This window comes from Uranotaenia lowii, chromosome 3 (genome assembly GCF_029784155.1).
Source record: "Uranotaenia lowii strain MFRU-FL chromosome 3, ASM2978415v1, whole genome shotgun sequence".
NCBI classification, from domain to species: domain Eukaryota; kingdom Metazoa; phylum Arthropoda; class Insecta; order Diptera; family Culicidae; genus Uranotaenia; species Uranotaenia lowii.
This window is the reverse complement of record NC_073693.1, coordinates 85,032,217-85,049,124: the sequence shown is the minus strand read 5'-3', so window position 1 is coordinate 85,049,124 and position 16,908 is coordinate 85,032,217.

Below are 16,908 nucleotides of genomic sequence, written 5' to 3'. Positions count from 1 at the left end.
TAATTTTCTGCTAAATGTATCATTTTTGCCAAAAATTTTTGATTAAAAATCATTTTTATCAAAAATTTTAAAGTAATAACTTATTTTTGAAGGAATTTGAACACATCTAAGCTCATGAAAGTATAATTTTAAGCTCTTAGAAAAATTAAAGCAAAAACTTTTGCACATGTTTTTTGTACGCAAATCTTCAAAAAAAGTTGTTCTAGACCCCCGATCGATTTTTGTCCTTAATAATGCGTTGATTAGGGAAGAGTCTCTCTATAATGTAGCAAAATTTCAGAGATTTCGATTTTTTTCTTGAAATTGTTCTAAAAAAGACACCGTGTTTATCTTCATATATTTGATTCTTTCTAACACTGATGACAAATACCGGTGGTTCCATTTCTACAGTGCGTTGCCATTTGTTTTTATCACGTCATAGTCTATGACAAGCCAGAAGGAAAAAAAATTGAATTGAAATTTCCTTCTTTCGTCTCACTTCGATAAATTTCAACTTCGAGTAGTTCACTTTCATTAATCGAATGAAAGTGCATCCACCCACCTCACTGATAACGTGGAACAAATAAATCCGACAGTAAATACAAGTTAAGAATTTCAATGATACTGTGCGATAGGACCTATGTATGAGTGATAAAGCAAGGAAACTTTCATTGAAATGGATTTGTTTGAATTTTGTATCGAATGAAAGTGACGATTGCCATCTTCAAACGAAGGGATCCTAGATGAAAGCGAAGTGAAGTAAGTGTTTGTCGAAAGTGAAGGGAAGCTGAAGTGAAGTGAAACTGAATGTAAAGTTCTTTCGAATGAAGCGTTTTGTATCCATGATATAGATTGATATAGGATATAGATTTTTCAGTACAAATTATTCAATTTTCCCCTGCAAACCTTAAAAGTTCAAATTCGCTCAAGTAAACGCTACTAACAAATTGTGCAAAAAAAAACATGGATGAATTTTGAACCAAAACGAAGGATTTAGGACCCCAGGGTTTAAGAAATTCAAAAATGACCCCAAATTGACTCAGACAATCGCACACTAAACATGTTCTAGCAATATTCGTAGGTATTCGGAAGTTTAAATTCCACCAATTAAACATTAAACCCGATTGCCTTTTTTAAAATAGTTTTTCGAGAAATCTATTAAAGTTTGTTTGCTTACTGCTTTATTATAGTCACAATGTTAGATTCGGGACATTCTTTATGAAAATGCAATGAAAGAATAACTGCCCGTTTAAGAGAATGACTAGCTTAAATGTCACTCCTCAACTTTCCCCAATAGTTCCCACGAGTTAGGTTTTTCAATTCAACTTTTGTCAAATACCTTTTACTTTCCCATCCAAGCACAATAAACTTTGTGAAATTTAATCCATACCACCAAGTCAGCCAACCCCGGCCAGCGTTTTAATTGTTTACCGCTAAACATGCATGGATGTATGAATAAGCGTGGGGTCGCCGCCCTATCAGACATTGGGCATCGCACCGGCACAAAAGCGCTCACCAAAACAGCATCCTCGTGTACCCATTACTCTGCCATCGCCAGAAGATGAAGGTGGCGCCCCCTGTACTTATTTACTGAACACAGAATACCTACCACCAAGTCGCTTCCCAAGGCTAGCGCTTCGGATGATGGCTTTTGTAGTAGGGCGTTGGTGGGCGGCGAAGAAGGGGGGGGGGGGGCGGTAATGTACTACCTCCGCATTGTCTTCCGCCATATTTTGGCTGACTGGCTAGAGCGGGTGAGTAAGTCCTACTGAAAGCGCAGGAAGTGGCAAAACAAACAATGCACGGTGACTTTGGCTTTAGCCAGTTTCCAGCAAAGCGGAAAATGACTCCAATTTGTGTGCTACCCATAATGGGTCTCGCTCGTGATGCCCGGGGGCCTCAGCGAATAGCACGTGAATTTGTTGAAATTTTTTCGGATTTAACATTTGTTAGATCTGTTAGGCGGACACCGCTTATGTACCATTTCCAAAAGTTTACAAATGCTCCATCGACCAAAGTTGTTGAACCTTCGAGTCTTCATACTCGAATTATGTTTGTCCATAGGATGAAAACACCTACGCGGTCCCATTGAAACAACATCCTGTAATCCATTATCATGTCGGTAAATTCAATGATTCGGAAAATATTCCAGCATAATTAAACGCTATGTCAACCAGGAAAAATAACCAACGATATATAATGGCATCTGCATAACGTGTTATGCTCTAAAAATGAGATTTATTCTAAAGCTCAACTGAGGTGAAGCCCCCTACTCCCTTTTCAATACAATTTATTCCTACCTTTACTTGGAGCCTGCATGGTACTGGAAGCTTCTTTAATCAACCAGCAGACGGAATCTGAGCTTTCAGCCTGGAAAATAACTCGTTACCGTTTCGTTGCAGGACAATCAAGCATCCACCGCAGCACAGTCACAGCAGCAGTAGCAGATAAATTGATTCCAACTGGGAGTAGGTAGGAATAGAATGGAAACGGTGAACCAATCCCAGCTACGCCATGCTGTTTCTTGAAAGCTAGACGGAATCCGGTTCGAAGAATTTTTCCGATAGGTACTCGATCTATGTGATATACCTACTCAATGGAATGGAAAAGGATATTTTCCATTTATGGATTAAAGTATATTTTCTGCATCCTACTTAAAAATACCAAAATGCTGGATATAAAAATGTTGCCAGCGTGACTTATTCCTGTACTGGCCGTGCGAACGGGTTGGGGACTAGGAGTTTAACCAACCATGGAGATTTTTTCCAAGTAAAATTTGCACTTCAGGTAATGAATTTACCGTAGTTGCGTGAGATTACTTCCTCGCGAATAAAGGGTGATACGGTCAAAATTTGGTCAAGGGAAAACGCGTGTAAATCGGTGAAATCGCCACTTTGTCCACCTTCTTCGCCGCAGAATGCCAGTTTTCCTTGAACTGCTGCTCTTCCTTAGCAGTTTTTTTGGTCTTCTTTAGGTTCCGCTTGACAATAGCCCAATATTTCTCAATTGGGCGGAGCTCTGGCGTGTTGGGAGGGTTCTTGTCCTTGGGAACCACCTGCACGTTGTTGGCGGCATACCACTCCATGGCCTTTTTACCGTAATGGAAAGATGCCAAATCCGGCCGAAACAGTACGGAAGAACCGTGTTTCTTCAGGAAAGGCAGCAGACGTTTATTCAAACACTCTTTCTCGTAAATTTCTTGGTTGACAGTTCCGGAAGCTATGAAAATGCTGCTTTTCAAGTCACAGGTACAGATGGCTTGCCAAACCAGATATTTCTTCGCGAACTTTGACAGTTTCATGTGCTTGAAAATATCTGCTACCTTTCCCCTTCCTTTTGCCGTATGAAACTCCTGTCCCGGAAGCTGCTTGTTGTCGGCTTTGAGGTAGGTTTCGTCGTCCATTACTACGCAGTCAAACTTCGTCCGCATCGTCGTGTACAGCCTATCGTATTTTGTGTATCATCGCGATTAGGAGTCACTATCTTCTTGTAAGTCGATAGTCCGGGTCGTTTTCGGCTCGATGCACGGTTGTAGACGATACACCCAGATTATTAGCGTATCACCCTTTAAGTGTTAAAATCAAACATATCGACACTTCGCATATATGTACCTATTTATACCGCCGTCGGTCTAATGACTCCTAACACTTCTTCTGCTAAAACTCTCTTGTTTCTCAACCGATTTTTACAAAATTTATAGTTTTAAAATATATAGTTTGTGACTCAAATATGATTTATCACAACCATTTATTTTACAGTTATTTTAATTCGAAGAATATTTTTATGAAGAAACATGTGCATCGGGAAAATGTCCTTAAGTCAGGTATTAGGAGCCCGAAGAAAAATTCATTTAGTGCCAGAAAAAGCTGATGTTAAAAACTATGTGCTGCACATATGGAAATATTTTTTTTTATTTCTAAAGATTATAACCACAAAAAATCTAAAATAAAAAGGGTTGCTAAACCATACTTCTTAATGCCTCAACCGCCAAAGCTGTTTTAGGCATAATAGAAAACTTTTGGAAAATGAATTGAAAAATTGACGTAATTTGTGACTTTCTGGCATCTTTAGATATATAAAATACAAATTTTTGACGATTATTCTAAGATAGCTGTTTTTAGAAATTTTTCTCAATATGCATTTTCTGAGTCAATTCCAACACCTAAATTCGGCTTTGCACTGGATTTTGAGTATGTTAACGCAAGATTTAGGCAATTAAACTATATGAACAAAAATGGCAATTTCATAACGATTCTAGTGATGTAACTACATTTGCGCTGCAATGCTCCACAAAAAAAATATAAAAAAAATTAATTTCAATTTAATAAGATATTGTTTTATTATAACGATTTAATATTTTTTTTTTTTATTTATTTGCATTTTTATTATAACGATAAGGATCTCAATGGAAGAAAATTTCCTTTAAAGAGACCCATTTTTTTTAAATATTTCTATATGTGCAACATCTTCTAACTTCAGCTTGCTCAAACACTAAGGGATTTTTTGTTGAGCACTTCATAACTGAATTACAGTCTTTTTCCCGAAGCAGGTTTACTTCAAAAAAGTATTCTGCGACATTGAATAACTTTAAAATACATAATTGTAGCTGACTAAAATTTGCAAAAAATCAATTATAATAGGATTTATACTTATTTAAAGTTCAAAATATGTCATTCGACCCTCTCTGGTAAGTTAAGTGTCAAGAACTAGGAAATTTTAATTTGAATTCTGGTGTTTTAATGTATTCTGTTTTTGTGCACTGATTCGTATGCAAGGCCCTGCGAAGGGACGGGGGGGGGGGGGTTAAGGGTTTAACAGCCAACCGCTCCATGAAGATTTTTTTAAGAATAATTTACCGATCAAAAAATAAATTTACCAAAGCAACCGGAAAATTATGGATCCCAAAAGGTGTTTTAAAATAATTGTAAACAAACATGTACAAAAATTGGCTCGCCTTCTGCGGAATTTAGTCCCAAATCACTCTAAACCAAGGTTATTAGATCACAAGGTTCTCTGACTTTGTCAGTAAGTAGGCGAGGAGAGCGCGGTGAGATTAAGTGAGTTTGTTGTAAACATTGGTAAATTCGCTTGAGCTGAGGGCTTTGTTGGTAAACAAACTCCACGAACTCCGCAATAGCAAAATAAAAATGGCTGAATCGTGAATTCCACACATCGTTACACCTACTATATATACACACCTTGTTTAGACCAAAGACATTTCATTTGACAACACAATATGATGTGCACGAATTGAAATTTGTTATTTATTAAAAGTTTAGAATTACAGAATAATCCTTTTGTGTTGAAACTCAAATCTTGAATCGCAAAAACCATACCTTAAGAATGTATGTTTATTAAGAAGTGTAACTAAACAAGTTCCGAATTTTCAACCAAATTTTAATTACGAATTCATGCATCGAATACTAATTTTACACATCAACATGTTGGAAGCCATGTGACAGGTGTTTAAAGTCACAATAGCCAAAAGAATTTGCCAAAAAAAATCTACATATTTATTACTGTATTACAAATCTTTTTGATTATAAAGAAATCGTTTATGCAATTACAAATGTTATGCTGGTATGAAAAATTCTTCAAGAAACCAATTCTTTTTTTTTTTGATCTTCTCGATTCCACACACAACATTCAAAGGGTTTTGATAAATAACAAAAGGCCACGAAATTCACATTTTTTCAAGGTGCAAAAATTCTTCATGAATTCATGAACTTATCATGATTAATTTGGGTTCCCTGAGTCCAATAATGCAATTAGTTTTTTCCATCAGTTTTCATTTTTTAAATGGCCGAAACAAATTTTAAATCCTTCTTTTGTCACTCGGAAGTTGGAACTTTGCGAGGGAGGGGACAAAAAAAAGGCAAAAAACAGATAATTTGGAATAAATTGCATGAAATCTTGTACGCAACAAAATCGCATACAATAACCTTGCACAAAACCTATAAATCAAGTAATTTTTTATCGAAAAATTCAATATAAACAAGAATACAAGTGGTGATTCCACTTCAATCTTCCACAATTTGGTTTTTGCTCTTGTAATCTTTCGGATATTCGAATTTTTTTTTCGAATTTCCATAAAATACTTAAAACTTTATTCATTCCCCACTTCGGGATTTTTTTAAAATTTCGAAGGGGGGTGGGGGTGACAAAAGAAGAGATTTATATTTGTTCCTGCCTAACCTATGGAAATAGGTAAAAATTATTTTAAAAATTTCTGCAATAGTTTTTTTCGATAAAACCGTAAATTTTAAATAAAGGTTTTAAACCAATTATTAACTATACTCAAACCCGCAAGTACTTCCAGTTTCTGCGGAAAAAAAGCAATAGAAGATTTCTATTTGTTTCTTTCACCCCACTCTGTATAAACCAGGATTTTTAATGAATTTTTTAAAAAAGTTTTAAAATAAATTAAATTCTAGATATTTTTTGAAGCAAACATAAAATCGTTTTGGAGGATTAAACGAATTTCAGATTTGGCAGTAATACTTGTTATGATAAGTGTACCGTATAAATTGTAGGAATCAACTTTTTTTATCAATTATCATTATCTGTATTTTGATGAAGATAATGATAAATGATATCCTAATCCATAATTGATTGAACTTTAAAAAACCAATTAGTAATCAGTTATCTTATTTCACGTAGTTTTGTTAGTTATCAGTTATCAAAGATTGATTTCACTCAAAACTCAACTCAACTAAATTTCAAAACTTATAAACATAATATTACCGAAATTAGAGGTTATAGACAAAATCTGACAGAGAAGATTAGAGTGCAGAGCCCCAAAATCAAATGAACAAGGACTAGGACTAGGACAAGAACTAGGACAAGGACTAGGAAAAGGACTAGGACAAGAACTAGGACAAGGCTAGGAAAAGGACTAGGAGAAGGACTAGGACAAGAACTAGGACAAGGACTAGGACAAGGACTAGGACAAGGACTAGGACAAGAACTAGGACAAGGACTAGGACAAGAACTAGGACAAGGACTAGGACAAGGACTAAGACAAGAACTAGGACAAGGACTAGGACAAGGACTAGGACAAGGACTAGGACAAGGACTAGGACAAGGACTAGGACAAGGACTAGGACAAGGACTAGGACAAGTACTAGGACAAGGACAAGGACAAGGACTAGGACAAGGACTAGGACAAGGACTAGGACAAGGACTAGGACAAGGACTAGGACAAGGACTAGGACAAGGACTAGGACAAGGACTAGGACAAGGACTAGGACAAGGACTAGGACAAGGACTAGGACAAGGACTAGGACAAGGACTAGGACAAGGACTAGGACAAGGACTAGGACAAGGACTAGGACAAGGACTAGGACAAGGACTAGGACAAGGACTAGGACAAGGACTAGGACAAGGACTAGGACAAGGACTAGGACAAGGACTAGGACAAGGACTAGGACAAGGACTAGGACAAGGACTAGGACAAGGACTAGGACAAGGACTAGGACAAGGACTAGGACAAGGACTAGGACAAGGACTAGGACAAGGACTAGGACAAGGACTAGGACAAGGACTAGGACAAGGACTAGGACAAGGACTAGGACAAGGACTAGGACAAGGACTAGGACAAGGACTAGGACAAGGACTAGGACAAGGACTAGGACAAGGACTAGGACAAGGACTAGGACAAGGACTAGGACAAGGACTAGGACAAGGACTAGGACAAGGACTAGGACAAGGACTAGGACAAGGACTAGGACAAGGACTAGGACAAGGACTAGGACAAGGACTAGGACAAGGACTAGGACAAGGACTAGGACAAGGACTAGGACAAGGACTAGGACAAGGACTAGGACAAGGACTAGGACAAGGACTAGGACAAGGACTAGGACAAGGACTAGGACAAGGACTAGGACAAGGACTAGGACAAGGACTAGGACAAGGACTAGGACAAGGACTAGGACAAGGACTAGGACAAGGACTAGGACAAGGACTAGGACAAGGACTAGGACAAGGACTAGGACAAGGACTAGGACAAGGACTAGGACAAGGACTAGGACAAGGACTAGGACAAGGACTAGGACAAGGACTAGGACAAGGACTAGGACAAGGACTAGGACAAGGACTAGGACAAGGACTAGGACAAGGAGTAGGACTGGAATGAAGATTAGAAAAATGAATAGGACAAAAACTTGGTGCTTGGAAATTTCCATATTTAAAGAAGGTTTTTCAATACTATCGTCAATAACTTAAGGTTAATCCAACAGTGCAGAATCTATCAGCTGTTGACTGCTAGAAAATATTGAGATTTGGTTCATTTGGCTATGTCGTTGAGATTCAAGTCAAATGAACAATCACCTGAAGTTCATTCAACAAAAAAAGCTTTAAAATATGGAAAATAAGACCAATTATTTTTCTGAGAAACTTGAAAATATAAATTAAATTGTATGAGCATTATAATAACTACTTAAAAAAATTAAAGGAAGGTTGAGTGTACTTTTGGCAAAACTTTTTTTTCAACGATAAGTAAAAAACAAATAGCTATTCAACAAAGGGGAAAACGTTAAAATAAATTCTTGTCCCGGATATTTAATACAAAATTTGGGAACAGACCGGTCCGGCCCAGTTTCCAAAATTTCATTGAAAAAATTCAGCATTTTGCCCGGTTTTATTCACTTTATTTGGCAATCAAACATGAAAAAAACCAATTGTTTTGTAAATTTTTAGTATATTTATTCCTCAAAAATTAAATGTTTTATGATAGTTTTGAAAAAAATATCAGGAAAAGTTTTTTGAAAGCTTAAAAATCTTTTTAAAATCTGTCAATAAGTTTTGCTGAAAAATGTATTTTTAATTTTTTTTTCTTGATTTCTGTTGAGTAATTTCTGGGGTTTGTCAAAAATTGCCCATATTTTGCCATTTTTACCAAGAGTGAAGTAAAAATGAAAATTCTTATCAAACGAATAGTTTTTGAGATACACGCATTCGTAACTGTCCCATTTCTAAAAGAACTAAGCTTTATCATTTGAATTTGAAAGCGCCAAAAGAGCACAGAAATTTAATTTTTCTTGATTTCGCTAAATTTAAAATGCATTTTTTTTTATAAAATTGTCCCTTTGAATCCCATTCCATGGTTATGATCAAATTAATGAAGTTTTCCACTGATTGAAACTCTTAAGCCAGTTTCTTTGGATGCGAATCTATAAAAAGGTTCATGCTACATATCCCGCGAAACATTTAAAATGTATGTAGGTACATTAGACTGAGTCGATTTGGGGTCATTATTTGATTTCACAAACCCTGGGGCCTAAAAAGCTTAATTTTGGTTCAAAACTTATCCATGATTTTTTGAAGAATTTTTAAGTAACGTTTACATGAGTAAATTTGAACTTCAAGATTTGTATGGGAAAAATGAATATTTTGTACTGAAAAATCAATATAATTTTGATTACTTCTGTGGAACCAAGCTTGCTTTTTAAGAAACTCAAAAATGACCCCAAATTGACTCAGTCTAATGTACATATATATAAAGTGAAATTTGACATTTAACATCCTCTTGCAACCAAACCATTCATTTTAATCTTCTGAGCTAAATTTGTGAAACATTTGCTGAAAGTTGCAGGAAAGATGTCCTGCTAGCAAAGATTTTTTTCGTCATATAAATCAAGAATGGAATGGAAGTTTTTCCTGAAACTAAACTTATGAACTGAAACTCAATTTTATTTAAACTTTTCAGCTCCCAAGAATCTTCAGCACTCCTAGAAAAAAGTTTCAGAGGAAAACAAGTTTTGTCAATTCAAGTCTTTCGAAACCAAAAACGATATTGAAAATACTTCAAAAAGTTCTACTCACAAACATTTAAAAAATTTCAAGCTAAAAAACTGAACTTTCTTCGGCAAACATTCTTTGGTGCACTAATTCAGTTTTCCCACTCGTTTCTTCAAGAAACGGAAGCGTTCCAATAAGTTTTCCTTTCATTGCTTCCACTTCTCGGAAGTAACAGAAATCAATAGAACTGAGCGCTGACCTCGTAAAGATTTGAAAGGACCTGGCTGCACTCAAACTAGAACTGTTAAACTTTGAAACAACAAGTGTAACGAAACAATTCCCCAACTCAACACAAAACGTATCCCCAAGTTCTCTTCACACGTGCAGCAGTGTTGTGAATGAAGTAAGATCAAATCTTCCGGGAACCCACCTTCCCTTTCGAAAAGATGATTGGTCCCTCCCAACGATGAAGGAGGAAAACAAACCCATACGGGATGTGTAAACATGATGAAAAATAGGCACCCGGAGAGTATTTGTTCATATCAACCAGGCAGGTTGGCTACATTTCATGCCTGGCAGGGATTTGTGCTCTTGATTTTCTGTTCCCTTTTTTTTCTCCATATTACGACACCCACTTAGGACAGCAAGTAAGCAAGCAAGCAAGCAGCAGGACGACGGACTCAAGACATTCCCGGAATGTTGTTAAGCTCTTTTACCGAGTTGAACGAACCCTTGCGGGGAGTTGTTTGAATTTCATTCAGGGAAAAATATTTAAGCATAATTTATTTCCTCCAAGTTGAAGTTTAGCTTTAAGCTCCACGTGCAGAATTATTTACCAATTAATTAGTCACATTTTAAAGAAACCCTTACTCACGTGTGATCGAAAGGGTTTCCAGTTCGAAAGAAAGCAGCCAATGTCGTGCCTGTTTTTTATTAAGTTGCTCCGTCTGTTGTGAAGAGTTCGTTTCCCGGAGTTTCCCCTTTTTCTCACTTGGCACGAACTTTGGCAAGGTCTTTTCTCGCATACACTTTTTCCCTTTGCATTCTGTTTTCCTTCTAAGAAGCAGAAAGTTACTTGAGCTTCATACTCCTTTCAGAAAAATAGAAAAAAAATACACACGAGCCCAGTGTATGCAGGAAACGGTTGGTTTTTTGCTCCCATTTTAATTCTTATTTTTCAAGTGTTTTAATTAGTGAAATCTGAAGTGCTGCTGTTAGGAAACAAAAGTTGCTCTTTCAGACGATTTGCTACACCGGGAAGAGTGGGTTCTCGAGAAAAACAGAACTGCCGGCCCGGTTTCATAAATGGGGAACCTACATACTTACATTTGAAGATTCTGGAGATTATGCTGCAATGTAGTAGGTACCTACTTAAGAGTTTACACGTATGAATACGGAAGCCAGAAAACGGGCGCCAGGCTTCTTGTACCGCTAATTGAGAGTGACTCGAACAGAACAAATTAAAATGTCAGAAAATTTAATTGTTCGAGGTACTGTGGTGCATGTGCGGTTAATTTGAGGTTAATTGGTAGGATATTAGGTGCAACCTTATTTGCGATACACATTCACATTCTCAATTCACGCATTATGTTGGAAGTTTAACATATCACAGAAGACTTGGCACTTTTTAAATATTTTTTTAAATGAAATTTATTTAAGGCCTTAAGTTTTTAAAGTTTTCTGTATCACGACAAGAATCTGGTTTTCAAATATGACTAGATGTATACCTAAATGTTATTGAGATGTTCATTTATTTATGCATCTCACACCACCAAAAAAAGTATGTACCTATCCCTTTTTCGACTCAGGAAATATTGAATGTTTAGCATAAATGACTATTTCTTTTTACAAATTGTTTCTGATTCATCAAATTTAGAAATCAGTTTTGCCATTTAAGGTCCATGATAGTTGAACCAATCGTGAAATCTTTTCCAGTCTATTTATTTTTTTAACCGGTCAGATGCAAACTCTATGAGACATAATAAATGTTAAGATCCTTGTAATAAGTTTCTTCTAGATGTTCATTTTTGAAAAGACAATATTAAATTCCTTTTCAAATACATATGTAATTGCTTCGAATTTCAAATGTAAAACTAATTGCAAGCAGGTACTAAGTTTTTTCTAAAGTTTGTATACCGGCGTTTTCAGTAATAAATCTTTAAATAAGGGGCCGTTCAATATTTCGCAAGACAATTTTCGAACATTTTCGAGACCTATATCTGTCTGTCTGTCTGTCTGTCTGTCTGTCTGTCTGTCTGTCTGTCTGTCTGTCTGTCTGTCTGTCTGTCTGTCTGTCTGTCTGTCTGTCTGTCTGTCTGTCTGTCTGTCTGTCTGTCTGTCTGTCTGTCTGTCTGTCTGTCTGTCTGTCTGTCTGTCTGTCTGTCTGTCTGTCTGTCTGTCTGTCTGTCTGTCTGTCTGTCTGTCTGTCTGTCTGTCTGTCTGTCTGTCTGTCTGTCTGTCTGTCTGTCTGTCTGTCTGTCTGTCTGTCTGTCTGTCTGTCTGTCTGTCTGTCTGTCTGTCTGTCTGTCTGTCTGTCTGTCTGTCTGTCTGTCTGTCTGTCTGTCTGTCTGTCTGTCTGTCTGTCTGTCTGTCTGTCTGTCTGTCTGTCTGTCTGTCTGTCTGTCTGTCTGTCTGTCTGTCTGTCTGTCTGTCTGTCTGTCTGTCTGTCTGTCTGTCTGTCTGTCTGTCTGTCTGTCTGTCTGTCTGTCTGTCTGTCTGTCTGTCTGTCTGTCTGTCTGTCTGTCTGTCTGTCTGTCTGTCTGTCTGTCTGTCTGTCTGTCTGTCTGTCTGTCTGTCTGTCTGTCTGTCTGTCTGTCTGTCTGTCTGTCTGTCTGTCTGTCTGTCTGTCTGTCTGTCTGTCTGTCTGTCTGTCTGTCTGTCTGTCTGTCTGTCTGTCTGTCTGTCTGTCTGTCTGTCTGTCTGTCTGTCTGTCTGTCTGTCTGTCTGTCTGTCTGTCTGTCTGTCTGTCTGTCTGTCTGTCTGTCTGTCTGTCTGTCTGTCTGTCTGTCTGTCTGTCTGTCTGTCTGTCTGTCTGTCTGTCTGTCTGTCTGTCTGTCTGTCTGTCTGTCTGTCTGTCTGTCTGTCTGTCTGTCTGTCTGTCTGTCTGTCTGTCTGTCTGTCTGTCTGTCTGTCTGTCTGTCTGTCTGTCTGTCTGTCTGTCTGTCTGTCTGTCTGTCTGTCTGTCTGTCTGTCTGTCTGTCTGTCTGTCTGTCTGTCTGTCTGTCTGTCTGTCTGTCTGTCTGTCTGTCTGTCTGTCTGTCTGTCTGTCTGTCTGTCTGTCTGTCTGTCTGTCTGTCTGTCTGTCTGTCTGTCTGTCTGTCTGTCTGTCTGTCTGTCTGTCTGTCTGTCTGTCTGTCTGTCTGTCTGTCTGTCTGTCTGTCTGTCTGTCTGTCTGTCTGTCTGTCTGTCTGTCTGTCTGTCTGTCTGTCTGTCTGTCTGTCTGTCTGTCTGTCTGTCTGTCTGTCTGTCTGTCTGTCTGTCTGTCTGTCTGTCTGTCTGTCTGTCTGTCTGTCTGTCTGTCTGTCTGTCTGTCTGTCTGTCTGTCTGTCTGTCTGTCTGTCTGTCTGTCTGTCTGTCTGTCTGTCTGTCTGTCTGTCTGTCTGTCTGTCTGTCTGTCTGTCTGTCTGTCTGTCTGTCTGTCTGTCTGTCTGTCTGTCTGTCTGTCTGTCTGTCTGTCTGTCTGTCTGTCTGTCTGTCTGTCTGTCTGTCTGTCTGTCTGTCTGTCTGTCTGTCTGTCTGTCTGTCTGTCTGTCTGTCTGTCTGTCTGTCTGTCTGTCTGTCTGTCTGTCTGTCTGTCTGTCTGTCTGTCTGTCTGTCTGTCTGTCTGTCTGTCTGTCTGTCTGTCTGTCTGTCTGTCTGTCTGTCTGTCTGTCTGTCTGTCTGTCTGTCTGTCTGTCTGTCTGTCTGTCTGTCTGTCTGTCTGTCTGTCTGTCTGTCTGTCTGTCTGTCTGTCTGTCTGTCTGTCTGTCTGTCTGTCTGTCTGTCTGTCTGTCTGTCTGTCTGTCTGTCTGTCTGTCTGTCTGTCTGTCTGTCTGTCTGTCTGTCTGTCTGTCTGTCTGTCTGTCTGTCTGTCTGTCTGTCTGTCTGTCTGTCTGTCTGTCTGTCTGTCTGTCTGTCTGTCTGTCTGTCTGTCTGTCTGTCTGTCTGTCTGTCTGTCTGTCTGTCTGTCTGTCTGTCTGTCTGTCTGTCTGTCTGTCTGTCTGTCTGTCTGTCTGTCTGTCTGTCTGTCTGTCTGTCTGTCTGTCTGTCTGTCTGTCTGTCTGTCTGTCTGTCTGTCTGTCTGTCTGTCTGTCTGTCTGTCTGTCTGTCTGTCTGTCTGTCTGTCTGTCTGTCTGTCTGTCTGTCTGTCTGTCTGTCTGTCTGTCTGTCTGTCTGTCTGTCTGTCTGTCTGTCTGTCTGTCTGTCTGTCTGTCTGTCTGTCTGTCTGTCTGTCTGTCTGTCTGTCTGTCTGTCTGTCTGTCTGTCTGTCTGTCTGTCTGTCTGTCTGTCTGTCTGTCTGTCTGTCTGTCTGTCTGTCTGTCTGTCTGTCTGTCTGTCTGTCTGTCTGTCTGTCTGTCTGTCTGTCTGTCTGTCTGTCTGTCTGTCTGTCTGTCTGTCTGTCTGTCTGTCTGTCTGTCTGTCTGTCTGTCTGTCTGTCTGTCTGTCTGTCTGTCTGTCTGTCTGTCTGTCTGTCTGTCTGTCTGTCTGTCTGTCTGTCTGTCTGTCTGTCTGTCTGTCTGTCTGTCTGTCTGTCTGTCTGTCTGTCTGTCTGTCTGTCTGTCTGTCTGTCTGTCTGTCTGTCTGTCTGTCTGTCTGTCTGTCTGTCTGTCTGTCTGTCTGTCTGTCTGTCTGTCTGTCTGTCTGTCTGTCTGTCTGTCTGTCTGTCTGTCTGTCTGTCTGTCTGTCTGTCTGTCTGTCTGTCTGTCTGTCTGTCTGTCTGTCTGTCTGTCTGTCTGTCTGTCTGTCTGTCTGTCTGTCTGTCTGTCTGTCTGTCTGTCTGTCTGTCTGTCTGTCTGTCTGTCTGTCTGTCTGTCTGTCTGTCTGTCTGTCTGTCTGTCTGTCTGTCTGTCTGTCTGTCTGTCTGTCTGTCTGTCTGTCTGTCTGTCTGTCTGTCTGTCTGTCTGTCTGTCTGTCTGTCTGTCTGTCTGTCTGTCTGTCTGTCTGTCTGTCTGTCTGTCTGTCTGTCTGTCTGTCTGTCTGTCTGTCTGTCTGTCTGTCTGTCTGTCTGTCTGTCTGTCTGTCTGTCTGTCTGTCTGTCTGTCTGTCTGTCTGTCTGTCTGTCTGTCTGTCTGTCTGTCTGTCTGTCTGTCTGTCTGTCTGTCTGTCTGTCTGTCTGTCTGTCTGTCTGTCTGTCTGTCTGTCTGTCTGTCTGTCTGTCTGTCTGTCTGTCTGTCTGTCTGTCTGTCTGTCTGTCTGTCTGTCTGTCTGTCTGTCTGTCTGTCTGTCTGTCTGTCTGTCTGTCTGTCTGTCTGTCTGTCTGTCTGTCTGTCTGTCTGTCTGTCTGTCTGTCTGTCTGTCTGTCTGTCTGTCTGTCTGTCTGTCTGTCTGTCTGTCTGTCTGTCTGTCTGTCTGTCTGTCTGTCTGTCTGTCTGTCTGTCTGTCTGTCTGTCTGTCTGTCTGTCTGTCTGTCTGTCTGTCTGTCTGTCTGTCTGTCTGTCTGTCTGTCTGTCTGTCTGTCTGTCTGTCTGTCTGTCTGTCTGTCTGTCTGTCTGTCTGTCTGTCTGTCTGTCTGTCTGTCTGTCTGTCTGTCTGTCTGTCTGTCTGTCTGTCTGTCTGTCTGTCTGTCTGTCTGTCTGTCTGTCTGTCTGTCTGTCTGTCTGTCTGTCTGTCTGTCTGTCTGTCTGTCTGTCTGTCTGTCTGTCTGTCTGTCTGTCTGTCTGTCTGTCTGTCTGTCTGTCTGTCTGTCTGTCTGTCTGTCTGTCTGTCTGTCTGTCTGTCTGTCTGTCTGTCTGTCTGTCTGTCTGTCTGTCTGTCTGTCTGTCTGTCTGTCTGTCTGTCTGTCTGTCTGTCTGTCTGTCTGTCTGTCTGTCTGTCTGTCTGTCTGTCTGTCTGTCTGTCTGTCTGTCTGTCTGTCTGTCTGTCTGTCTGTCTGTCTGTCTGTCTGTCTGTCTGTCTGTCTGTCTGTCTGTCTGTCTGTCTGTCTGTCTGTCTGTCTGTCTGTCTGTCTGTCTGTCTGTCTGTCTGTCTGTCTGTCTGTCTGTCTGTCTGTCTGTCTGTCTGTCTGTCTGTCTGTCTGTCTGTCTGTCTGTCTGTCTGTCTGTCTGTCTGTCTGTCTGTCTGTCTGTCTGTCTGTCTGTCTGTCTGTCTGTCTGTCTGTCTGTCTGTCTGTCTGTCTGTCTGTCTGTCTGTCTGTCTGTCTGTCTGTCTGTCTGTCTGTCTGTCTGTCTGTCTGTCTGTCTGTCTGTCTGTCTGTCTGTCTGTCTGTCTGTCTGTCTGTCTGTCTGTCTGTCTGTCTGTCTGTCTGTCTGTCTGTCTGTCTGTCTGTCTGTCTGTCTGTCTGTCTGTCTGTCTGTCTGTCTGTCTGTCTGTCTGTCTGTCTGTCTGTCTGTCTGTCTGTCTGTCTGTCTGTCTGTCTGTCTGTCTGTCTGTCTGTCTGTCTGTCTGTCTGTCTGTCTGTCTGTCTGTCTGTCTGTCTGTCTGTCTGTCTGTCTGTCTGTCTGTCTGTCTGTCTGTCTGTCTGTCTGTCTGTCTGTCTGTCTGTCTGTCTGTCTGTCTGTCTGTCTGTCTGTCTGTCTGTCTGTCTGTCTGTCTGTCTGTCTGTCTGTCTGTCTGTCTGTCTGTCTGTCTGTCTGTCTGTCTGTCTGTCTGTCTGTCTGTCTGTCTGTCTGTCTGTCTGTCTGTCTGTCTGTCTGTCTGTCTGTCTGTCTGTCTGTCTGTCTGTCTGTCTGTCTGTCTGTCTGTCTGTCTGTCTGTCTGTCTGTCTGTCTGTCTGTCTGTCTGTCTGTCTGTCTGTCTGTCTGTCTGTCTGTCTGTCTGTCTGTCTGTCTGTCTGTCTGTCTGTCTGTCTGTCTGTCTGTCTGTCTGTCTGTCTGTCTGTCTGTCTGTCTGTCTGTCTGTCTGTCTGTCTGTCTGTCTGTCTGTCTGTCTGTCTGTCTGTCTGTCTGTCTGTCTGTCTGTCTGTCTGTCTGTCTGTCTGTCTGTCTGTCTGTCTGTCTGTCTGTCTGTCTGTCTGTCTGTCTGTCTGTCTGTCTGTCTGTCTGTCTGTCTGTCTGT